Raw genomic sequence first — 24221 nt, 5'->3', positions numbered from 1 at the left:
TGGTCTATGTCCGTGAAGATTATGAAGTTCATTGTGGGGTTTCTTTGTTTCGGGGGATCCGTGAAGAGTATGAAGTTCATATTGTGTGGAGTCTGTGATCAGTATGAAGTTCAAATTGTGGAGTTTCTTTGTTTCAGCAGGACTGTGAAGAGTATGAAGTTCAGATTGTGGGGTTTCAATGTTTCCGGAGGTCTGTGAAGAGTATGAAGTTCAGATTGTGGGGTTTCTTTGTTTCCGGAGGTCCGTGTAGAGTATGAAGTTCAGTTGTGGGTCTTCTTTCTTTCGGGGGTCTGAGAAGAGTATGAAGTTCAGTTGTAGGGTTTCTTTGTTTCAGGAGGTCCGTGAAGAGTATGGCATTCAGTAATGAGGTTCCATTTTTTCAGGGGGTCTGTGAAGAGTATGAAGTTCTGTTGTGGGGTGTCTTTGTTTCAGGAGGTCTGTGAAGAGTATGAAGTTCAGGTTGTTAGGTTTCTTTGTTTACGGAGGTCCGTGAAGAATATGAAGTTCATTTCGTGGGGTTTTGTTTCGGGGGGTCTGTGATCAGTATGAAGTTCAGGTGTGGATTTTCTTTGTTTCAGGATGTCTGTGACGAGGATGAAGATCAGATTGTGGGGTTTCTTTGTTTCAGGAGGTCCGTGAAGAGTATGGCGTTCAGTAATGGGGTATCATTGTTTCAGGGGGTATGTGAAGAGTATGAAGTTCTGTTGTGGGGTTTCTTTGTTTCAGGAGGTCAGTGAAGAGAATGAAGTTCAGAGTGGGGTGTTTTTGCTTCGGGTGGTCTATGTCCGTGAAGATTATGAAGTTCATTGTCGGGTTTCTTTGTTTCGGGGGGTCCGTGAATAATGTGAAGTTCAGATTGTGGGGTTTCTTTGTTTCCGGACGTCTGTGAAGAGTATGAAGTTCAGATTCTGGGGTTTCTTTGTTTCAGGAGGTCCGTGAAGAGTATGGCGTTCAGTTACGGGGTTTCATTGTTTCAGGAGGTCCGTGAAGAATATGAAGTTCATTTCGTGGGGTTTTGTTTCAGGGGGGTCTGTGATCATTATGAAGTTCAGGTGCGTATTTTCTTTGTTTCAGGAGGTCTGTGAAGAGTATAAAGTTCAGATTGTGGGGTTACTTTGTTTCAGGAAGTCCCTGAAGAGTATGAAGTTCAGATTGTGAGGTTGTTTGTTTCCAGAGGCCTGTGAAAAGTATGAAGTTCAAATTGTGGGGTTTCTTTGTTTCGGGGAGTCTGTGAAGGGTATGAATCTCAGATTATGGGGTTCTGTTTCGGGGGGTCTGTGATCAGTATGAAGTTCAGATTGTGGGGTTTCTTTGTTTCAGGAAGTCCGTGAAGAGTATGGCGTTCAGTTATGGGGTTTCATTGTTTCAGAGGGTCTGTGAAGAGTATGAAGCTCAGTTTGTGGGGTTTCTTTGTTTCGCGATGTCTGTGAAGTGTATCAAGTTCAGTTTGTGGGGTATGTTTGTTTCAGGAGGTCTGTGAAGAGTACGAAGTTCAGTTGTGGGGTTTCTTTTTTTCAGGGGGTCTGTGAAGAGTATGAAGTTCAGATTGTGGGGTTTCTTTGTTTCAGGGGGTCTGTGAAGAGTATGAAGTTCATATTGTGGGGGGTCTGTGATCAGTATGAAGTTCAGATTGTGGGGTTTCTTTGTTTCAGGGGGTCTGTGAAGAGTATGAAGTTCAGATTGTGGGGTTTCAATGTTTCCGGAGGTCTGTGAAGAGTATGAAGTTCAGATTGTGGGGTTTCTTTGTTTCCGGAGGTCCGTGTAGAGTATGAAGTTCAGTTGTGGGGTTTCTCTGTTTCAGGGGGTCTGTGAAGAGTATGAAGTTCAGATTGTGGGGCTTCTTTCTTTCGGGGGTCTGAGAAGAGTATGAAGTTCAGTTGTGGGGTTTCTTTGTTTCAGGAGGTCTGTGAAGAGTATGAAGTTCAGATTGTGGGGTTTCTTTGTTTCAGGATATCCCTGAAGAGTATGAAGTTCAAATTGTGGGGTTTCTTTGTTTCGGGGGCCTGTGAATGGTATGAAGTTCAGATTGTGGGGTTTCTTTGTTTCAGGAGGTCTGTGAAGAGTATGAAGTTCAGATTGTGGGGTTTCTTTGTTTTGGGGTGTCCGTGAAGAATTTCAGATTGTGGGGTTACTTTGTTTCAGGGGGTCTGTGAAGAGTATGAAGTTCAGATTGTGGGGTTTCTTTGTTTCAGGAGGTCCGTGAAGAGTATGGCGTTCAGTTATGGGGTATCATTGTTTCAGGGGGTATGTGAAGAGTATGAAGTTCAGATTGTGGGGTTTCGTTGATTCCGGAGTCTGTGAAGAGTATGAAGTTCAGATTGTGGGGTTTCTTTGTTTCAGGAGGTCCGTGAAGAGTATGGCGTTCAGTTATGTGTTATCATTGTTTCAGGGGGTATGAGAAGAGTATGAAGTTCAGATTGTTAGGTTTCTTTGTTTCAGGAGGTCTGTGAAGAGTATGAAGTTCAGGTGCGGATTTTCTTTGTTTCAGGAGGTCTGTGAAGAGTATGAAGTTCAGATTGTGAGTTTGTTTGTTCCCAGAGGCCTGTGAAGAGAATGAAGTTCAAATTGTGGGGTTTCTTTGTTTCGGAGGGTCAGTGAAGGGTATAAATTTCAGATTATGGGGTTCTGTTTCGCGGGGTCTGTGATCAGTATGAAGTTCAAATTGTGGGGTTTCTTTGTTTCCGGAGGTCTGTGAAGCGTATGAAGTTTAGATTGTGGGGTTTCTTTGTTTCGCGATGTCTGTGAAGAGTATGAAGTTAAGATTGTGGGGTGTTTTTGCTTCGGGTGGTCTATGTCCGTGAAGATTATGAAGTTCATTGTTGGGATTGTCTCGGGGGGTCAGTGAAGAATATGAAGTTCAGATTGTGGGGTTTCTTTGTTTCGGGGGGTCTGTGAAGGGTATGAAGTTCAGATTGTGGGGTTTCTTTGTTTCAGGAGGTATGTGTAGAATATGAAGTTTAGATTGTGGAGTTTCATTCTTTCAGAAAGTCTGTGAAGAGTATGAAGGTCATATTGTGGGGGGTCTGTGATCAGTATGAAGTTCAGCTTGTGGGGTTCCTTTGTTTCAGGATGTCTGTGAAGAGGATGAAGATCAGATTGTTGTGTTTCTTTGTTTCCGGACATCTGTGAGGAGTATGAAGTTCAGATTGTGGGGCGTCTGTGATCAGTATGAAGTTCAGATTGTGGGTTTTTTTTGTTTCAGGAGGTCCGTGAAGAGTATGGCGTTCAGTTACAGGGGTTTCATTGTTTCAGGAGGTCTGTGAAGAGTATGAAGTTCAGATTGTGGGGTTTATTTGTTTCAGGAAGTCCCTGAAGAGTACTAATTTCAGATTGTGAGGTTGTTTGTTTCCAGAGGTCTGTGAAGAGTATGAAGTTCAAATTGTGGGGCTTCTTTGTTTCGGGGGGTCTGTGAATGGTATGAATTTCAGATTATGGGGTTCTGTTTCGGGGGGGTCTGTGATCAGTATGAATTTCAGATTGTGGGGTTTCTTTGTTTCAGGAGGTCTGTGAAGATTATGAAGTTCATTGTGGGGTTTCTTTGTTTTGGGGTGTCCGTGAAGAATATGAACTTCAGATTGTGGGGTTTCTTTGTTTCAGGAGGTCCGTGAAGGGTATGGCGTTCAGTTATGGGGTATCATTTTTTCAGGGGGTATGTGAAGAGTATGAAGTTCTGTTTTGGGGTTTCTTTGTTTCAGGAGGTCAGTGAAGTGTATGAAGTTCTGATTGTAGGGTTTCTTTGTTTCAGGAGGTCTGTGAAGAGTATGAAGTTCAGATTGTGGGGTTTCTTTGTTTCAGGATGTCCCTGAAGAGTACGAAGTTCAGATTGTGAGGTTGTTTGTTTCCAGAGGCCTGTGAAGAGTATGAAGTTCAAATTGTGGGGTATCATTGTTTCAGGGGGTATGTGAAGAGTATGAAGTTCAGATTGTGGGGTTTCGTTGATTCCGGAGTCTGTGAAGAGTATGAAGTTCAGATTGTGGGGTTTCTTTGTTTCAGGATGTCTGTGAAGAGTATGAAGTTCAGATTGTGGGGTTTCTTTGTTTCGCGATGTCTGTAAAGAGTATGAAGTTCAGTTTGTGGGGTATGTTTGTTTCAGGAGGTCTGTGAAGAGTACGAATTTCAGTTCTGGGGTTTCTTTGTTTCAGGGGGTCTGTGAAGAGTATGAAGTTCAGATTGTGGGGTTTCGTTGTTTTCGGAGGTCTGTGAAGAGTATGAAGTTCAGATTGTGGGGTTTCTTTGTTTCAGGAGGTCTGTGAAGAGTATGGCGTTCAGTTATTGGATATCATTGTTTCAGGGGGTATGTGAAGAGTATGAAGTTCTGTTGTGGGGTTTCTTTGTTTCAGGAGGTCAGTGAAGAGTATGAAGTTCTGATTGTGGGGTTTCTTTGTTTCACGATGTCTGTGAAGAGTATGAAGTTCAGTTTGTGGGGTATGTTTGTTTCAGGAGGTCTGTGAAGGGTACGAAGTTCAGTTGTGGGGTTTCTTTGTTTCAGGGGGTCTGTGAAGAGTATGAAGTTCAGATTGTGGGGTTTAGTTGTTTCCGGAGGTCTGTGAAGAGTATGAAGTTCAGATTGTGGGGTTTAGTTATTTCCGGAGGTCTGTGAAGAGTATGAAGTTCAGATTGTGGGGTGTTTTTGCTTCGGGTGGTCTATGTCTGTGAAGATTATGAAGTTCATTGTGTAGTTTCTTTGTTTCAGGAAGTCTGTGAAGAGTATGAAGTTCATATTGTGGGGGGTCTGTGATCAGTATGAAGTTCAGATTGTGGGTTTTCTTTGTTTCAGGAGGTCTGTGAAGAGTATGAAGATCTTATTGTGGGGTTTCTTTGTTTCCGGACGTCTGTGAAGAGTATGAAGTTCAGATTGTGGGGTTTCTTTGTTTCAGGAGGTCCGTGAAGAGTATGGCGTTCAGTTATGGGGTTCCATTGTTTCCGGGGGTCAGTGAAGAGTATGAAGTTCTGTTGTGGGGTATCTTTGTTTCAGGATGTCCGTGAAGAATATGAAGTTCATTTCGTGAGGTTTTGTTTCAGGGGAGTCTGTGATCATTATGAAGTTCAGGTGCGGATTTTCTTTGTTTCAGGAGGTCTGTGAAGAGTATGAAGTTCAGATTGTGGGGTTTATTTGTTTCAGGAAGTCCCTGAAGAGTACTAATTTCAGATTGTGAGGTTGTTTGTTTCCAGAGGCCTGTGAAGAGTATGAAGTTCAAATTGTGGGGCTTCTTTGTTTCGGGGGGTCTGTGAATGGTATGAATTTCAGATTATGGGGTTCTGTTTCGGGGGGTCTGTGATCAGTATGAACTTCAGATTATGGGGTTTCTTTGTTTCAGGAGGTCTGTGAAGATTATGAAGTTCATTGTGGGGTTTCTTTGTTTTGGGGTGTCCGTGAAGAATATGAACTTCAGATTGTGGGGTTACTTTGTTTCAGGGGGTCTGTGAAGAGTATGAAGTTCAGATTGTGGGGTTTCTTTGTTTCAGGAGGTCCGTGAAGAGTATGGCGTTCAGTTATGGGGTATCATTTTTTCAGGGGGTATGTGAAGAGTATGAAGTTCTGTTTTGGGGTTTCTTTGTTTCAGGAGGTCAGTTAAGTGTATGAAGTTCAGATTGTGGGGTTTCGTTGTTTCCGGAAGTCCCTGAAGAGTACTAAGTTCAGATTGTGAGGTTGTTTGTTTCCAGAGGACTATGAAGAGTATGAAGTTCAAATTGTGGGGTTTCTTTGTTTCGGGGTGTCTGTGAAGGGTATGCATTTCAGATTATGGGGTTCTGTTTCGGGGGGTCTGTGATCAGTATGAAGTTCAGTTGTGGGGTTTATTTGTTTCAGGATGTCTGTGACGAGGATGAAGTTCAGGTTTTGGGGTTTCTTTGTTTCCGGACGTCTGTGAAGAGTATGAAGTTCAGATTGTGGGGTTTCTTTGTTTCAGGAGGTCTGTGAAGAGTATGAAGTTCATATTGTGGGGTTTCTCTGTTTCGGGGTGTCTGTGAAGGGTATGAATTTCAGATTATGGGGTTCTGTTTCGGGGGGTCTGTGATCAGTATGAAGTTCAGTTGTGGGGTTTATTTGTTTCAGGATGTCTGTGACGAGGATGAAGTTCAGGTTGTGGGGTTTCTTTGTTTCCGGACGTCTGTGAAGAGTATGAAGTTCAGATTGTGGGGTTTCTTTGTTTCAGGAGGTCCGTGAAGAATATGAAGTTCATTTCGTGGGGTTTTGTTTCGGGGGGGTCTCTGATCAGTATGAAGTTCAGGTGCGGATTTTCTTTGTTTCAGTAGGTCTGTGAAGAGTATGAAGTTCAGTTTGTGGGGTTTCTTTGTTTGAGGAAGTCCCTGAAGAGTACGAAGTTCAGATTGTGAGGTTGTTTGTTTCCAGAGGCCTGTGAAGAGTATGAAGTTCAAATTGTGGGGTTTCTTTGTTTCGGGGGGTCTGTGAAGGGTATGAATTTCAGATTATGTGGTTTTGTTTGGGGGGTCTGTGATCAGTATGAAGTTCATATTGTGGGGGGTCTGTGATCAGTATGACGTTCAGTTGTGGGGTTTCTTTGTTTCAGGTTGTCTGTGACAAGGATGAAGTTCAGATTGTGGGGTTTCTTTGTTTCCGGACGTCTGTGAAGAGTATGAAGTTCAGATTCTGGGGTTTCTTTGTTTCAGGAGGTCCGTAAAGAGTATGGCTTTCAGTTATGGGGTATCATTGTTTCAGGGGGTATGTGAAGAGTATGAAGTTCTGTTGTCGGGTTTCTTTGTTTCAGGAGGTCGGTGAAGAGTATGAAGTTCAGATTGTGGGGTTTCTTTGTTTCGGGGGGTCTGTGAAGGGTATGAATTTTAGATTATGGGGTTCTGTTTCGGGGGGTCTGTGATCAGTATGAAGTTCTGATTGTAGGGTTTCTTTGTTTCCGGAGGTCTGTGAAGAGTATGAAGTTCAGATTGTGGGGTTTCTTTGTTTCGGGGGGTCTGTGAAGGGTATGAATTTTAGATTATGGGGTTCTGTTTCGGGGGGTCTGTGATCAGTATGAAGTTCTGATTGTAGGGTTTCTTTGTTTCAGGAGCTCTGTGAAGTGTATGAAGTTCAGATTGTGGGGTTTCTTTGTTTCGGGAGGTCCGTGAAGAATGTGAAGTTCAGATTGTGGGGTTTCCTCGTTTCTGGGTGTCTGTGAAGAGTATGAAGTTCAGATTGTGGGGTTTCTTTGTTTCAGGAGGTCTGTGAAGAGTATGAAGTTTAGATTGTGGAGTTTCTTTCTTTCAGAAAGTCTGTGAAGAGTATGAAGTTCATATTGTTGGGGTCTGTGATCAGTATGAAGTTCAGCTTGTGGGGTTCCTTTGTTTCAGGAGCTCTGTGAAGAGTATGAAGTTCAGTTCTGGGGTTTCTTTGGTTCCGGACGTCTGTGAAGAGTATGAAGTTCAGATTGTGGGGTTTCTTTGTTTCAGGAGGTCTGTGAAGAGTATGAAGTTCTGTTGTGGGGTTTCTTTGTTTCAGGAGGTCCGTGAAGAATATGAAGTTCATTTCGTGAGGTTTTGTTTCGGGGGGTCTGTGATCAGTATGAAGTTCAGGTGCGGATTTTCTTTGTTTCAGGAGGTCTGTGAAGAGTATGAAGTTCAGATTGTGGGGTTTATTTGTTTCAGGAAGTCCCTGAAGAGTACTAATTTCAGATTGTGAGGTTGTTTGTTTCCAGAGGCCTGTGAAGAGTATGAAGTTCAAATTGTGGGGCTTCTTTGTTTCGGGGGGTCTGTGAATGGTATGAATTTCAGATTATGGGGTTCTGTTTCGGGGGGTCTGTGATCAGTATGAATTTCAGATTATGGGGTTTCTTTGTTTCAGGAGGTCTGTGAAGATTATGAAGTTCATTGTGGGGTTTCTTTGTTTTGGGGTGTCCGTGAAGAATATGAACTTCAGATTGTGGGGTTACTTTGTTTCAGGGGGTCTGTGAAGAGTATGAAGTTCAGATTGTGGGGTTTCTTTGTTTCAGGAGGTCCGTGAAGAGTATGGCGTTCAGTTATGGGGTATCATTTTTTCAGGGGGTATGTGAAGAGTATGAAGTTCTGTTTTGGGGTTTCTTTGTTTCAGGAGGTCAGTTAAGTGTATGAAGTTCAGATTGTGGGGTTTCGTTGTTTCCGGAAGTCCCTGAAGATTACTAAGTTCAGATTGTGAGGTTGTTTGTTTCCAGAGGACTATGAAGAGTATGAAGTTCAAATTGTGGGGTTTCTTTTTTTCAGGGGGTCTGTGAAGAGTATGAAGTTCAGATTGTGGAGTTTCTTTGTTTCAGGAAGTCTGTGAAGAGTATGAAGTTCATATTGTGGGGGGTCTGTGATCAGTATGAAGTTCAGTTGTGGGGTTTCTTTGTTTCAGGATGTCTGTGACGAGGATGAAGATCAGATTGTGGGGTTTCTTTGTTTCAGGAGGTCCGTGAAGAGTATGGCGTTCAGTAATGGGGTATCATTGTTTCAGGGGGTATGTGAAGAGTATGAAGTTCTGTTGTGGGGTTTCTTTGTTTCAGGAGGTCAGTGAAGAGAATGAAGTTCAGAGTGGGGTGTTTTTGCTTCGGGTGGTCTATGTCCGTGAAGATTATGAAGTTCATTGTCGGGTTTCTTTGTTTCGGGGGGTCCGTGAATAATGTGAAGTTCAGATTGTGGGGTTTCTTTGTTTCCGGACGTCTGTGAAGAGTATGAAGTTCAGATTCTGGGGTTTCTTTGTTTCAGGAGGTCCGTGAAGAGTATGGCGTTCAGTTACGGGGTTTCATTGTTTCAGGAGGTCCGTGAAGAATATGAAGTTCATTTCGTGGGGTTTTGTTTCAGGGGGGTCTGTGATCATTATGAAGTTCAGGTGCGTATTTTCTTTGTTTCAGGAGGTCTGTGAAGAGTATGAAGTTCAGATTGTGAGGTTGTTTGTTTCCAGAGGACTATGAAGAGTATGAAGTTCAAATTGTGGGGTTTCTTTGTTTCGGGGTGTCTGTGAAGGGTATGCATTTCAGATTATGGGGTTCTGTTTCGGGGGGTCTGTGATCAGTATGAAGTTCAGTTGTGGGGTTTATTTGTTTCAGGATGTCTGTGACGAGGATGAAGTTCAGGTTTTGGGGTTTCTTTGTTTCCGGACGTCTGTGAAGAGTATGAAGTTCAGATTGTGGGGTTTCTTTGTTTCAGGAGGTCTGTGAAGAGTATGAAGTTCAGATTGTGGAGTTTCTTTGTTTCAGGAAGTCTGTGAAGAGTATGAAGTTCATATTGTGGGGTTTCTTTGTTTCGGGGTGTCTGTGAAGGGTATGAATTTCAGATTATGGGGTTCTGTTTCGGGGGGTCTGTGATCAGTATGAAGTTCAGTTGTGGGGTTTATTTGTTTCAGGATGTCTGTGACGAGGATGAAGTTCAGGTTGTGGGGTTTCTTTGTTTCCGGACGTCTGTGAAGAGTATGAAGTTCAGATTGTGGGGTTTCTTTGTTTCAGGAGGTCTGTGAAGAGTATGGCGTTCAGTTATTGGATATCATTGTTTCAGGGGGTATGTGAAGAGTATGAAGTTCTGTTGTGGGGTTTCTTTGTTTCAGGAGGTCAGTGAAGAGTATGAAGTTCTGATTGTGGGGTTTCTTTGTTTCACGATGTCTGTGAAGAGTATGAAGTTCAGTTTGTGGGGTATGTTTGTTTCAGGAGGTCTGTGAAGGGTACGAAGTTCAGTTGTGGGGTTTCTTTGTTTCAGGGGGTCTGTGAAGAGTATGAAGTTCAGATTGTGGGGTTTAGTTGTTTCCGGAGGTCTGTGAAGAGTATGAAGTTCAGATTGTGGGGTTTAGTTGTTTCCGGAGGTCTGTGAAGAGTATGAAGTTCAAATTGTGGGGTGTTTTTGCTTCGGGTGGTCTATGTCTGTGAAGATTATGAAGTTCATTGTGGAGTTTCTTTGTTTCAGGAAGTCTGTGAAGAGTATGAAGTTCATATGGTGGGGGGTCTGTGATCAGTATGAAGTTCAGATTGTGGGTTTTCTTTGTTTCAGGAGGTCTGTGAAGAGTATGAAGATCTTATTGTGGGGTTTCTTTGTTTCCGGACGTCTGTGAAGAGTATGAAGTTCAGATTGTGGGGTTTCTTTGTTTCAGGAGGTCCGTGAAGAGTATGGCGTTCAGTTATGGGGTTCCATTGTTTCCGGGGGTCAGTGAAGAGTATGAAGTTCTGTTGTGGGGTATCTTTGTTTCAGGAGGTCTGAGAAGAGTATGAAGTTCAGATTGTTAGGTTTCATTGCTTACGGATGTCCGTGAAGAATATGAAGTTCATTTCGTGGGGTTTTGTTTCGGGGGGTCTGTGATCAGTATGAAGTTCAGGTGCGGATTTTCTTTGTTTCAGTAGGTCTGTGAAGAGTATGAAGTTCAGTTTGTGGGGTTTCGTTGTTTGAGGAAGTCCCTGAAGAGTACGAAGTTCAGATTGTGAGGTTGTTTGTTTCCAGAGGCCTGTGAAGAGTATGAAGTTCAAATTGTGGGGTTTCTTTGTTTCGGGGGGTCTGTGAAGGGTATGAATTTCAGATTATGTGGTTTTGTTTGGGGGGTCTGTGATCAGTATGAAGTTCATATTGTGGGGGGGTCTGTGATCAGTATGACGTTCAGTTGTGGGGTTTCTTTGTTTCAGGTTGTCTGTGACAAGGATGAAGTTCAGATTGTGGGGTTTCTTTGTTTCCGGACGTCTGTGAAGAGTATGAAGTTCAGATTCTGGGGTTTCTTTGTTTCAGGACGTCCGTAAAGAGTATGGCTTTCAGTTATGGGGTATCATTGTTTCAGGGGGTATGTGAAGAGTATGAAGTTCTGTTGTCGGGTTTCTTTGTTTCAGGAGGTCGGTGAAGAGTATGAAGTTCAGATTGTGGGGTTTCTTTGTTTCGGGGGGTCTGTGAAGGGTATGAATTTTAGATTATGGGGTTCTGTTTCGGGGGGTCTGTGATCAGTATGAAGTTCTGATTGTAGGGTTTCTTTGTTTCCGGAGGTCTGTGAAGAGTATGAAGTTCAGATTGTGGGGTTTCTTTGTTTCGGGGGGTCTGTGAAGGGTATGAATTTTTGATTATGGGGTTCTGTTTCGGGGGGTCTGTGATCAGTATGAAGTTCTGATTGTAGGGTTTCTTTGTTTCAGGAGCTCTGTGAAGTGTATGAAGTTCAGATTGTGGGGTTTCTTTGTTTACGGACGTCTGTGAAGAGTATGAAGTTCAGATTGTGGGGTTTCTTTGTTTACGGACGTCTGTGAAGAGTATGAAGCTCAGATTGTGGGGTTTCTTTGTTTCAGGAGGTCCGTGAAGAGTATGGCATTCAGTTATGTGGTATCATTGTTTCAGGGGGTATGTGAAGAGTATGAAGTTCTGTTGTGGGGTTTCTTTGTTTCAGGAGGTCAGTGAAGAGTATGAAGTTCAGATTGTTAAGTTTCTTTGTTTACGGAGGTCTTGAAGAATATGAAGTTCATTTCGTGGGGTTTTGTTTCGGGGGGTATGTGATCAGAATGAAGTTCAGGTGCGGATTTTCTTAGTTTCAGGAAGTCTGTGAAGAGTATGAAGTTCAGATTGTGAGTTTGTTTGTTTCCAGAGGCCTGTGAAGAGTATGAAGTTCAAATTGAGGGGTTTCTTTGTTTCTGAGGGTCTGTGAAGGGTATGAATTTCAGATTATGGGGTTCTGTTTCGCGGGGTCTGTAATTAGTATTAAGTTCAGATTGTGGGGTTTCTTTGTTTCAGGAGGTCTGTGAAGAGTATGAAGATCTTATTGTGGGGTTTCTTTGTTTCCGGACGTCTGTGAAGAGTATGAAGTTCAGATTGTGGGGTTTCTTTGTTTCAGGAGGTCCGTGAAGAGTATGGCGTTCAGTTATGGGGTTCCATTGTTTCCGGGGGTCAGTGAAGAGTATGAAGTTCTGTTGTGGGGTATCTTTGTTTCAGGAGGTCTGAGAAGAGTATGAAGTTCAGATTGTTAGGTTTCATTGCTTACGGATGTCCGTGAAGAATATGAAGTTCATTTCGTGGGGTTTTGTTTCGGGGGGTCTGTGATCAGTATGAAGTTCAGGTGCGGATTTTCTTTGTTTCAGTAGGTCTGTGAAGAGTATGAAGTTCAGTTTGTGGGGTTTCGTTGTTTGAGGAAGTCCCTGAAGAGTACGAAGTTCAGATTGTGAGGTTGTTTGTTTCCAGAGGCCTGTGAAGAGTATGAAGTTCAAATTGTGGGGTTTCTTTGTTTCGGGGGGTCTGTGAAGGGTATGAATTTCAGATTATGTGGTTTTGTTTGGGGGGTCTGTGATCAGTATGAAGTTCATATTGTGGGGGGTCTGTGATCAGTATGACGTTCATTTGTGGGGTTTCTTTGTTTCAGGTTGTCTGTGACAAGGATGAAGTTCAGATTGTGGGGTTTCTTTGTTTCCGGACGTCTGTGAAGAGTATGAAGTTCAGATTCTGGGGTTTCTTTGTTTCAGGAGGTCCGTAAAGAGTATGGCTTTCAGTTATGGGGTATCATTGTTTCAGGGGGTATGTGAAGAGTATGAAGTTCTGTTGTCGGGTTTCTTTGTTTCAGGAGGTCGCTGAAGAGTATGAAGTTCAGATTGTGGGGTTTCTTTGTTTCGGGGGGTCTGTGAAGGGTATGAATTTTAGATTATGGGGTTCTGTTTCGGGGGGTCTGTGATCAGTATGAAGTTCTGATTGTAGGGTTTCTTTGTTTCCGGAGGTCTGTGAAGAGTATGAAGTTCAGATTGTGGGGTTTCTTTGTTTCGGGGGGTCTGTGAAGGGTATGAATTTTAGATTATGGGGTTCTGTTTCGGGGGGTCTGTGATCAGTATGAAGTTCTGATTGTAGGGTTTCTTTGTTTCAGGAGCTCTGTGAAGTGTATGAAGTTCAGATTGTGGGGTTTCTTTGTTTACGGACGTCTGTGAAGAGTATGAAGTTCAGATTGTGGGGTTTCTTTGTTTCAGGAGGTCCGTGAAGAGTATGGCATTCAGTTATGTGGTATCATTGTTTCAGGGGGTATGTGAAGAGTATGAAGTTCTGTTGTGGGGTTTCTTTGTTTCAGGAGGTCAGTGAAGAGTATGAAGTTCAGATTGTTAAGTTTCTTTGTTTACGGAGGTCTTGAAGAATATGAAGTTCATTTCGTGGGGTTTTGTTTCGGGGGGTATGTGATCAGAATGAAGTTCAGGTGCGGATTTTCTTTGTTTCAGGAAGTCTGTGAAGAGAATGAAGTTCAGATTGTGAGTTTGTTTGTTTCCAGAGGCCTGTGAAGAGTATGAAGTTCAAATTGTGGGGTTTCTTTGTTTCTGAGGGTCTGTGAAGGGTATGAATTTCAGATTATGGGGTTCTGTTTCGCGGGGTCTGTAATCAGTATTAAGTTCAGATTGTGGGGTTTCTTTGTTTCTGGAGCTCTGTGAAGAGTATGAAGTTCAGATTGTGGGGTTTCTTTGTTTCGCGATGTCTGTGAAGAGTATGAAGTTCAGATTGTGGGGTGTTTTTGCTTCGGGTGGTCTATGTCCGTGAAGATTATGAAGTTCATTGTCGGGTTTCTTTGTTTCGGGGGGTCCGTGAAAAATGTGAATTTCAGATTGTGGGGTTTCTTTGTTTCAGGGGGTCTGTGAAGGGTATGAAGTTCAGATTGTGGGGTTTCTTTGTTTCAGGATGTCTGTGAAGAGAATGAAGTTCAGATTGTGGAGTTTCTTTGTTTCAGGAAGTCTGTGAAGAGTATGAAGTTCATATTGTGGGGCGTCTGTGATCAGTATGAAGTTCAGCTGTGGGGTTTCTTTGTTTCAGGATGTCTGTGACGAGGATGAAGATCAGATTGTTAAGTTTCTTTGATAACGGAGGTCTTTGAAGAATATGAAGTTCATTTCGTGGGGTTTTGTTTCGGGGGGTCTGTGATCAGTATGAAGTTCAGGTGCGGATTTTCTTTGTTTCAGGAGGTCTGTGAAGAGTCTGAAGTTCAAATTGTGGGGTTTCTTTGTTTCTGAGGGTCTGTGAAGGGTATGAATTTCAGATTATGGGGTTCTGTTTCGTGGGGACTGTGATCAGTGTGAAGTTCTGATTGTAGGGTTTCATTGTTTCAGGAGCTCCGTGAAGAATGTGAAGTTCAGATTGTGGGGTTTCTTTGTTTCAGGGGGTCTGTGAAGGGCATGAAGTTCAGATTGTGGAGTTTCTTTGTTTCAGGAAGACCGTGAAGAGTATGAAGTTCATATTGTGGGGGGGTCTGTGATCAGTATGAAGTTCAGATTGTGGGTTTTCTTTGTTTCCGGAGGTCTGTGAAGAGTATGAAGTTCAGATTGTGGGGTTTCTTTGTTTCAGGAGGTCTGTGAAGAGTATGTAGTTCAGATTGTGGGTTTTCTTTGTTTCAGGAGGTCTGTGAAGAGTATGAAGTTCAGTTGTAGGGTTTCTTTGTTTCAGGATGTCTGTGAAGAGGATGAACATCAGATTGTGGGGTTTCTTTGTTTCCGGACGTTTGTGAAGAGTATGAAGTTCAGATTGTGGGGTTTCTTTGTTTCAGGAGGTCCGTGAAGAGTATGGCTTTCAGTTATGGGGTTTCATTGTTTCCGGACGTCTGTGAAGAGTATGAAGTTCAGATTGTTAGGTTTCTTTGTTTACGGAGGTCCGTGAAGAATATGAAGTTCATTTCGTGGGGTTTTGTTTCAGGGGGGTCTGTGATCAGTATGAAGTTCAGGTGCGTATTTTCTTTGTTTCAGGAGGTCTGTGAAGAGTATGAAGTTCAGATTGTGGGGTTCCTTTGTTTCAGGAAGTCCCTGAAGAGTACGAAGTTCAGATTGTGAGGTTGTTTGTTTCCAGAGGACTATGAAGAGTATGAAGTTCAAATTGTGGGGTTTCTTTGTTTCGGAGGGTCAGTGAAGGGTATAAATTTCAGATTATGGGGTTCTGTTTCGCGGAGTCTGTGAAGAGTATGAAGTTCAGATTGTGGGGTTTCTTTGTTTCAGGAAGTCCCTGAAGAGTACGAAGTTCAGATTGTGAGTTTGTTTGTTTCCAGAGGCCTGTGAAGAGTATGAAGTTCAAGTTGTGGGGTTTCTTTGTTTCGGGGGGTCTGTGAATGGTATGAAGTTCAGATTGTGGGGTTTCTTTGTTTCAGGAGGTCTGTGAAGATTATGAAGTTCATTGTGGGGTTTCTTTGTTTTGGGGTGTCCGTGAAGAATTTCAGATTGTGGGGTTACTTTGTTTCAGGGGGTCTGTGAAGAGTATGAAGTTCAGATTGTGGGGTTTCTTTGTTTCAGGAGGTCCGTGAAGAGTATGGCGTTCAGTTATGGGGTATCATTGTTTCAGGGGGTATGTGAAGAGTATGAAGTTCAGATTGTGAGTTTGTTTGTTCCCAGAGGCCTGTGAAGAGAATGAAGTTCAAATTGTGGGGTTTCTTTGTTTCGGAGGGTCAGTGAAGGGTATAAATTTCAGATTATGGGGTTCTGTTTCGCGGGGTCTGTGATCAGTATGAAGTTCAAATTGTGGGGTTTCTTTGTTTCCGGAGGTCTGTGAAGCGTATGAAGTTCAGATTGTGGGGTTTCTTTGTTTCAGGAGGTCTGTGAAGAGTATGAAGATCTTATTGTGGGGTTTCTTTGTTTCCGGACGTCTGTGAAGAGTATGAAGTTCAGATTGTGGGGTTTCTTTGTTTCAGGAGGTCCGTGAAGAGTATGGCGTTCAGTTATGGGGTTCCATTGTTTCCGGGGGTCAGTGAAGAGTATGAAGTTCTGTTGTGGGGTATCTTTGTTTCAGGAGGTCTGAGAAGAGTATGAAGTTCAGATTGTTAGGTTTCATTGCTTACGGATGTCCGTGAAGAATATGAAGTTCATTTCGTGGGGTTTTGTTTCGGGGGGTCTGTGATCAGTATGAAGTTCAGGTGCGGATTTTCTTTGTTTCAGTAGGTCTGTGAAGAGTATGAAGTTCAGTTTGTGGGGTTTCGTTGTTTGAGGAAGTCCCTGAAGAGTACGAAGTTCAGATTGTGAGGTTGTTTGTTTCCAGAGGCCTGTGAAGAGTATGAAGTTCAAATTGTGGGGTTTCTTTGTTTCGGGGGGTCTGTGAAGGGTATGAATTTCAGATTATGTGGTTTTGTTTGGGGGGTCTGTGATCAGTATGAAGTTCATATTGTGGGGGGTCTGTGATCAGTATGACGTTCAGTTGTGGGGTTTCTTTGTTTCAGGTTGTCTGTGACAAGGATGAAGTTCAGATTGTGGGGTTTCTTTGTTTCCGGACGTCTGTGAAGAGTATGAAGTTCAGATTCTGGGGTTTCTTTGTTTCAGGAGGTCCGTAAAGAGTATGGCTTTCAGTTATGGGGTATCATTGTTTCAGGGGGTATGTGAAGAGTATGAAGTTCTGTTGTCGGGTTTCTTTGTTTCAGGAGGTCGCTGAAGAGTATGAAGTTCAGATTGTGGGGTTTCTTTGTTTCGGGGGGTCTGTGAAGGGTATGAATTTTAGATTATGGGGTTCTGTTTCGGGGGGTCTGTGATCAGTATGAAGTTCTGATTGTAGGGTTTCTTTGTTTCCGGAGGTCTGTGAAGAGTATGAAGTTCAGATTGTGGGGTTTCTTTGTTTCGGGGGGTCTGTGAAGGGTATGAATTTTAGATTATGGGGTTCTGTTTCGGGGGGTCTGTGATCAGTATGAAGTTCTGATTGTAGGGTTTCTTTGTTTCAGGAGCTCTGTGAAGTGTATGAAGTTCAGATTGTGGGGTTTCTTTGTTTACGGACGTCTGTGAAGAGTATGAAGTTCAGATTGTGGGGTTTCTTTGTTTCAGGAGGTCCGTGAAGAGTATGGCGTTCAGTTATGGGGTATCATTGTTTCAGGGGGTATGTGAAGAGTATGAAGTTCTGTTGTGGGGTTTCTTTGTTTCAGGAGGTCAGTGAAGAGTATGAAGTTCAGATTGTTAAGTTTCTTTGTTTACGGAGGTCTTGAAGAATATGAAGTTCATTTCGTGGGGTTTTGTTTCGGGGGGTATGTGATCAGAATGAAGTTCAGGTGCGGATTTTCTTTGTTTCAGGAAGTCTGTGAAGAGAATGAAGTTCAGATTGTGAGTTTGTTTGTTTCCAGAGGCCTGTGAAGAGTATGAAGTTCAAATTGTGGGGTTTCTTTGTTTCTGAGGGTCTGTGAAGGGTATGAATTTCAGATTATGGGGTTCTGTTTCGCGGGGTCTGTAATCAGTATTAAGTTCAGATTGTGGGGTTTCTTTGTTTCTGGAGCTCTGTGAAGAGTATGAAGTTCAGATTGTGGGGTTTCTTTGTTTCGCGATGTCTGTGAAGAGTATGAAGTTCAGATTGTGGGGTGTTTTTGCTTCGGGTGGTCTATGTCCGTGAAGATTATGAAGTTCATTGTCGGGTTTCTTTGTTTCGGGGGGTCCGTGAAAAATGTGAATTTCAGATTGTGGGGTTTCTTTGTTTCAGGGGGTCTGTGAAGGGTATGAAGTTCAGATTGTGGGGTTTCTTTGTTTCAGGATGTCTGTGAAGAGAATGAAGTTCAGATTGTGGAGTTTCTTTGTTTCAGGAAGTCTGTGAAGAGTATGAAGTTCATATTGTGGGGCGTCTGTGATCAGTATGAAGTTCAGCTGTGGGGTTTCTTTGTTTCAGGATGTCTGTGACGAGGATGAAGATCAGATTGTTAAGTTTCTTTGATAACGGAGGTCTTTGAAGAATATGAAGTTCATTTCGTGGGGTTTTGTTTCGGGGGGTCTGTGATCAGTATGAAGTTCAGGTGCGGATTTTCTTTGTTTCAGGAGGTCTGTGAAGAGTCTGAAGTTCAAATTGTGGGGTTTCTTTGTTTCTGAGGGTCTGTGAAGGGTATGAATTTCAGATTATGGGGTTCTGTTTCGTGGGGACTGTGATCAGTGTGAAGTTCTGATTGTAGGGTTTCATTGTTTCAGGAGCTCCGTGAAGAATGTGAAGTTCAGATTGTGGGGTTTCTTTGTTTCAGGGGGTCTGTGAAGGGCATGAAGTTCAGATTGTGGAGTTTCTTTGTTTCAGGAAGACCGTGAAGAGTATGAAGTTCATATTGTGGGGGGGTCTGTGATCAGTATGAAGTTCAGATTGTGGGTTTTCTTTGTTTCCGGAGGTCTGTGAAGAGTATGAAGTTCAGATTGTGGGGTTTCTTTGTTTCAGGAGGTCTGTGAAGAGTATGTAGTTCAGATTGTGGGTTTTCTTTGTTTCAGGAGGTCTGTGAAGAGTATGAAGTTCAGTTGTAGGGTTTCTTTGTTTCAGGATGTCTGTGAAGAGGATGAACATCAGATTGTGGGGTTTCTTTGTTTCCGGACGTTTGTGAAGAGTATGAAGTTCAGATTGTGGGGTTTCTTTGTTTCAGGAGGTCCGTGAAGAGTATGGCTTTCAGTTATGGGGTTTCATTGTTTCCGGACGTCTGTGAAGAGTATGAAGTTCAGATTGTTAGGTTTCTTTGTTTACGGAGGTCCGTGAAGAATATGAAGTTCATTTCGTGGGGTTTTGTTTCAGGGGGGTCTGTGATCAGTATGAAGTTCAGGTGCGTATTTTCTTTGTTTCAGGAGGTCTGTGAAGAGTATGAAGTTCAGATTGTGGGGTTCCTTTGTTTCAGGAAGTCCCTGAAGAGTACGAAGTTCAGATTGTGAGGTTGTTTGTTTCCAGAGGACTATGAAGAGTATGAAGTTCAAATTGTGGGGTTTCTTTGTTTCGGAGGGTCAGTGAAGGGTATAAATTTCAGATTATGGGGTTCTGTTTCGCGGAGTCTGTGAAGAGTATGAAGTTCAGATTGTGGGGTTTCTTTGTTTCAGGAAGTCCCTGAAGAGTACGAAGTTCAGATTGTGAGTTTGTTTGTTTCCAGAGGCCTGTGAAGAGTATGAAGTTCAAGTTGTGGGGTTTCTTTGTTTCGGGGGGTCTGTGAATGGTATGAAGTTCAGATTGTGGGGTTTCTTTGTTTCAGGAGGTCTGTGAAGATTATGAAGTTCATTGTGGGGTTTCTTTGTTTTGGGGTGTCCGTGAAGAATTTCAGATTGTGGGGTTACTTTGTTTCAGGGGGTCTGTGAAGAGTATGAAGTTCAGATTGTGGGGTTTCTTTGTTTCAGGAGGTCCGTGAAGAGTATGGCGTTCAGTTATGGGGTATCATTGTTTCAGGGGGTATGTGAAGAGTATGAAGTTCAGATTGTGAGTTTGTTTGTTCCCAGAGGCCTGTGAAGAGAATGAAGTTCAAATTGTGGGGTTTCTTTGTTTCGGAGGGTCAGTGAAGGGTATAAATTTCAGATTATGGGGTTCTGTTTCGCGGGGTCTGTGATCAGTATGAAGTTCAAATTGTGGGGTTTCTTTGTTTCCGGAGGTCTGTGAAGCGTATGAAGTTCAGATTGTGGGGTTTCTTTGTTTCGCGATGTCTGTGAAGAGTATGAAGTTCAGATTGTGGGGTGTTTTTGCTTCGGGTGGTCTATGTCCGTGAAGATTATGAAGTTCATTGTTGGGATTGTCTCGGGGGGTCCGTGAAGAATATGAAGTTCAGATTGTGGGGTTTCATTCTTTCAGAAAGTCTGTGAAGAGTATGAAGGTCATATTGTGGGGGGTCTGTGATCAGTATGAAGTTCAGCTTGTGGGGTTCCTTTGTTTCAGGATGTCTGTGAAGAGGATGAAGATCAGATTGTTGTGTTTCTTTGTTTCCGGACGTCTGTGCGGAGTATGAAGTTCAGATTGTGGGGGGTCTGTGATCAGTATGAAGTTCAGATTGTGGGGTTTTTTTGTTTCAGGAGGTCCGTGAAGAGTATGGTGTTCAGTTACAGGGGTTTCATTGTTTCAGGAGGTCTGTGAAGAGTATGAAGTTCTGTTGTGGGGTTTCTTTGTTTCAGGATGTCCGTGAAGAATATGAAGTTCATTTCGTGAGGTTTTGTTTCAGATGGTCTGTGATCAGTATGAAGTTCAGGTGCAGATTTTCTTTGTTTCAGGAGGTCTGTGAAGAGTATGAAGTTCAGATTGTGGGGTTTATTTGTTTCAGGAAGTCCCTGAAGAGTACTAATTTCAGATTGTGAGGTTGTTTGTTTCCAGAGGCCTGTGAAGAGTATGAAGTTGAAATTGTGGGGCATCTTTGTTTCGGGGGGTCTGTGAATGGTATGAATTTCAGATTATGGGGTTCTGTTTCGGGGGGTCTGTGATCAGTATGAAGTTCAGATTGTGGGGTTTCTTTGTTTCAGGAGGTCTGTGAAGATTATGAAGTTCATTGTGGGGTTTCTTTGTTTTGGGGTGTCCGTGAAAAACATGAACTTCAGATTGTAGGGTTACTTTGTTTCAGGGGGTCTGTGAAGAGTATGAAGTTCAGATTGTGGGGTTTCTTTGTTTCAGGAGGTCCGTGAAGAGTATGGCGTTCAGTTATGGGGTATCATTTTTTCAGGGGGTATGTGAAGAGTATGAAGTTCTGTTTTGGGGTTTCTTTTTTTCAGGAGGTCAGTGAAGTGTATGAAGTTCAGATTGTGGGGTTTCGTTGTTTCCGGATGTCTGTGAAGAGTATGAAGTTCAGATTGTGGGGTTTCTTTGTTTCAGGAGGTCTGCGAAGAGTATGAAGTTTAGATTGTGGAGTTTCTTTCTTTCAGAAAGTCTGTGAAGAGTATGAAGTTCATATTGTTGGGGTCTGTGATCAGTATGAAGTTCAGCTTGTGGGGTTCCTTTGTTTCAGGAGCTCTGTGAAGAGTATGAAGTTCAGTTCTGGGGTTTCTTTGTTTCCGGACGTCTGTGAAGAGTATGAAGTTCAGATTGTGGGGTTTCTTTGTTTCAGGAGGTCCCTGAAGAGTATGGCGTTCAGTTACGGGGTTTCATTGTTTCAGGAGGTCTGTGAAGAGTATGAAGTTCTGTTGTGGGGTTTCTTTGTTTCAGGAGGTCCGTGAAGAATATGAAGTTCATTTCGTGAGGTTTTGTTTCGGGGGGTCTGTGATCAGTATGAAGTTCAGGTGCAGATTTTCTTTGTTTCCGGACGTCTGTGAAGAGTATGAAGTTCAGATTGTGGGGTTTCTTTCTTTCAGGAGGTCTGTGAAGAGTATGAAGTTCATATTGTGGGGTTTCTTTGTTTCGGGGTGTCTGTGAAGGGTATGAATTTCAGATTATGGGGTTCTGTTTCGGGGGGTCTGTGATCAGTATGAAGTTCAGTTGTGGGGTTTATTTGTTTCAGGATGTCTGTGACGAGGATGAAGTTCAGGTTGTGGGGTTTCTTTGTTTCCGTACGTCTGTGAAGAGTATGAAGTTCAGATTGTGGGGTTTCTTTGTTTCAGGAGGTCTGTGAAGAGTATGGCGTTCAGTTATTGGATATCATTGTTTCAGGGGGTATGTGAAGAGTATGAAGTTCTGTTGTGGGGTTTCTTTGTTTCAGGAGGTCAGTGAAGAGTATGAAGTTCAGATTGTGGGGTTTCTTTGTTTCACGATGTCTGTGAAGAGTATGAAGTTCAGTTTGTGGGGTATGTTTGTTTCAGGAGGTCTGTGAAGGGTACGAAGTTCAGTTGTGGGGTTTCTTTGTTTCAGGAGGTCTGTGAAGAGTATGAAGATCTTATTGTGGGGTTTCTTTGTTTCCGGACGTCTGTGAAGAGTATGAAGTTCAGTTATGGGGTTCCATTGTTTCCGGGGGTCAGTGAAGAGTATGAAGTTCTGTTGTGGGGTATCTTTGTTTCAGGAGGTCTGAGAAGAGTATGAAGTTCAGATTGTTAGGTTTCATTGCTTACGGAGGTCCGTGAAGAATATGAAGTTCATTTCGTGGGGTTTTGTTTCGGGGGGTCTGTGATCAGTATGAAGTTCAGGTGCAGGTTTTCTTTGTTTCAGTAGGTCTGTGAAGAGTATGAAGTTCAGTTTGTGGGGTTTCTTTGTTTGAGGAAGTCCCTGAAGAGTACGAAGTTCAGATTGTGAGGTTGTTTGTTTCCAGAGGCCTGTGAAGAGTATGAAGTTCAAATTGTGGGGTTTCTTTGTTTCGGGGGGTCTGTGAAGGGTATGAATTTCAGATTATGTGGTTTTGTTTGGGGGGTCTGTGATCAGTATGAAGTTCATATTGTGGGGGGTCTGTGATCAGTATGACGTTCAGTTGTGGGGTTTCTTTGTTTCAGGTTGTCTGTGACAAGGATGAAGTTCAGATTGTGGGGTTTCTTTGTTTCCGGACGTCTGTGAAGAGTATGAAGTTCAGATTCTGGGGTTTCTTTGTTTCAGGAGGTCCGTAAAGAGTATGGCTTTCAGTTATGGGGTATCATTGTTTCAGGGGGTATGTGAAGAGTATGAAGTTCTGTTGTCGGGTTTCTTTGTTTCAGGAGGTCGGTGAAGAGTATGAAGTTCAGATTGTGGGGTTTCTTTGTTTCGGGGGGTCTGTGAAGGGTATGAATTTTAGATTATGGGGTTCTGTTTCGGGGGGTCTGTGATCAGTATGAAGTTCTGATTGTAGGGTTTCTTTGTTTCCGGAGGTCTGTGAAGAGTATGAAGTTCAGATTGTGGGGTTTCTTTGTTTCGGGGGGTCTGTGAAGGGTATGAATTTTAGATTATGGGGTTCTGTATCGGGGGGTCTGTGATCAGTATGAAGTTCTGATTGTAGGGTTTCTTTGTTTCAGGAGCTCTGAGAAGTGTATGAAGTTCAGATTGTGGGGTTTCTTTGTTTCGGGAGGTCCGTGAAGAATGTGAAGTTCAGATTGTGGGGTTTCCTCGTTTCTGGGTGTCTGTGAAGAGTATGAAGTTCAGATTGTGTGGTTTCTTTGTTTCAGGAGGTCTGTGAAGAGAATGAAGTTCAGATTGTGGAGTTTCTTTGTTTCAGGATGTCTGTGACGAGAATGAAGGTCAGATTGTGGGGTTTCTTTGTTTACGGACGTCTGTGAAGAGTATGAAGTTCAGATTGTGGGGTTTCTTTGTTTCAGGAGGTCCGTGAAGAGTATGGCATTCAGTTATGTGGTATCATTGTTTCAGGGGGTCTGTGAAGAGTATGAAGTTCTGTTGTGGGGTTTCTTTTATTCAGGAGGTCCGTGAAGAGTATGGCGTTTAGTTATGGGGTATCATTGTTTCAGGGGGTATGTGAAGAGTATGAAGTTCATATTGTGGTGGGTCTGTGATCAGTATGAAGTTCAGCTTGTGGGGTTCCTATGTTTCAGGAGGTCTGTGAAGAGTATGAAGTTCAGTTGTAGGGTTTCTTTGTTTCAGGATGTCTGTGAAGAGTATGAAGTTCAGATTCTGGGGTTTCTTTGTTTCAGGAGGTCCGTGAAGAGTATGAAGTTCATATGGTGGGGGGTCTGTGATCAGTATGAAGTTCAGATTGTGGGGTTTCTTTGTTTCAGGAGGTCTGTGAAGAGGATGAAGTTCAGATTGTGGGGTTTCTTTGTTTCCGGACGTCTGTGAAGAGTATGAAGTTCAGATTGTGGGGTTTCTTTGTTTCAGGAGGTCTGTGAAGTGTATGAAGTTCAGTTGTGGTGCTTCTTTGTTTCAGGATGTCTATGACTAGAATGAAGATCAGATTGTGGGGTTTCTTTGTTTCCGGTCGTCTGTGAAGAGTATGAAGTTCTGTTGTCGGGTTTCTTTGTTTCAGGAGGTCCATGAAGAGTATGAAGTTCAGATTGTTAGGTTTCTTTGTTTACGGAGGTCCGTGAAGAATATGAAGTTCATTTCGTGGGGTTTTGTTTCGGGGGGGGTCTCTGATCAGTATGAAGTTCAGGTGCGGATTTTCTTTGTTTCAGGAGGTCTGTGAAGAGTATGAAGTTCAGTTTGTGGGGTTTCTTTGTTTGAGGAAGTCCCTGAAGAGTACGAAGTTCAGATTGTGAGGTTGTTTGTTTCCAGAGGCCTGTGAAGAGTATGAAGTTCAAATTGTGGGGTTTCATTGTTTCGGGTGGTCTGTGAAGGGTATGAATTTCAGATTATGTGGTTTTGTTTGAGGGGTCTGTGATCAGTATGAAGTTCATATTGTGGGGGGTCTGTGATGAGTATGACGTTCAGTTGTGGGGTTTCTTTGTTTCAGGATGTCTGTGACGAGGATGAAGATCAGATTGTGGGGTTTCTTTGTTTACGGACGTCTGTGAAGAGTATGAAGTTCAGATTCTGGGGTTTCTTTGTTTCAGGAGGTCCGTAAAGAGTATGGCTTTCAGTTATGGGGTATCATTGTTTCAGGGGGTATGTGAAGTGTATGAAGTTCTGTTGTCGGGTTTCTTTGTTTCAGGAGGTCTGTAAAGAGTATGAAGTTCAGATTCTGGGGTTTCTTTGTTTCAGGAGGTCCGTGAAGAGTATGGCGTTCAGTTATGGGGTTCCAATGTTTCAGGGGGTCAGTGAAGAGTATGAAGTTCAGATTGTGGGGTGTTTTTGCTTCGGGTGGTCTATGTCCGTGAAGATTATGAAGTTCATTGTGTAGTTTCTTTGTTTCAGGAAGT

The 24221-nt window shown here is 43.0% G+C and overlaps 1 protein-coding gene across 1 annotated transcript in view; it reads right to left on the bottom strand.

The window, feature by feature from the left end:
- LOC132396901 (neuroligin-1-like) overlaps nucleotides 1-24221 on the bottom strand; it is a 404856-nt gene that overhangs the window by 221892 nt on the left and 158743 nt on the right. The gene's annotated exons all lie outside the window — the stretch shown is intronic.

Source organism: Hypanus sabinus, chromosome 7 (assembly GCF_030144855.1).
Source record: "Hypanus sabinus isolate sHypSab1 chromosome 7, sHypSab1.hap1, whole genome shotgun sequence".
NCBI classification, from domain to species: domain Eukaryota; kingdom Metazoa; phylum Chordata; class Chondrichthyes; order Myliobatiformes; family Dasyatidae; genus Hypanus; species Hypanus sabinus.
The sequence above is the reverse complement of the archived record's forward strand: the minus strand, read 5'-3'. Positions and strand labels throughout refer to the sequence as shown.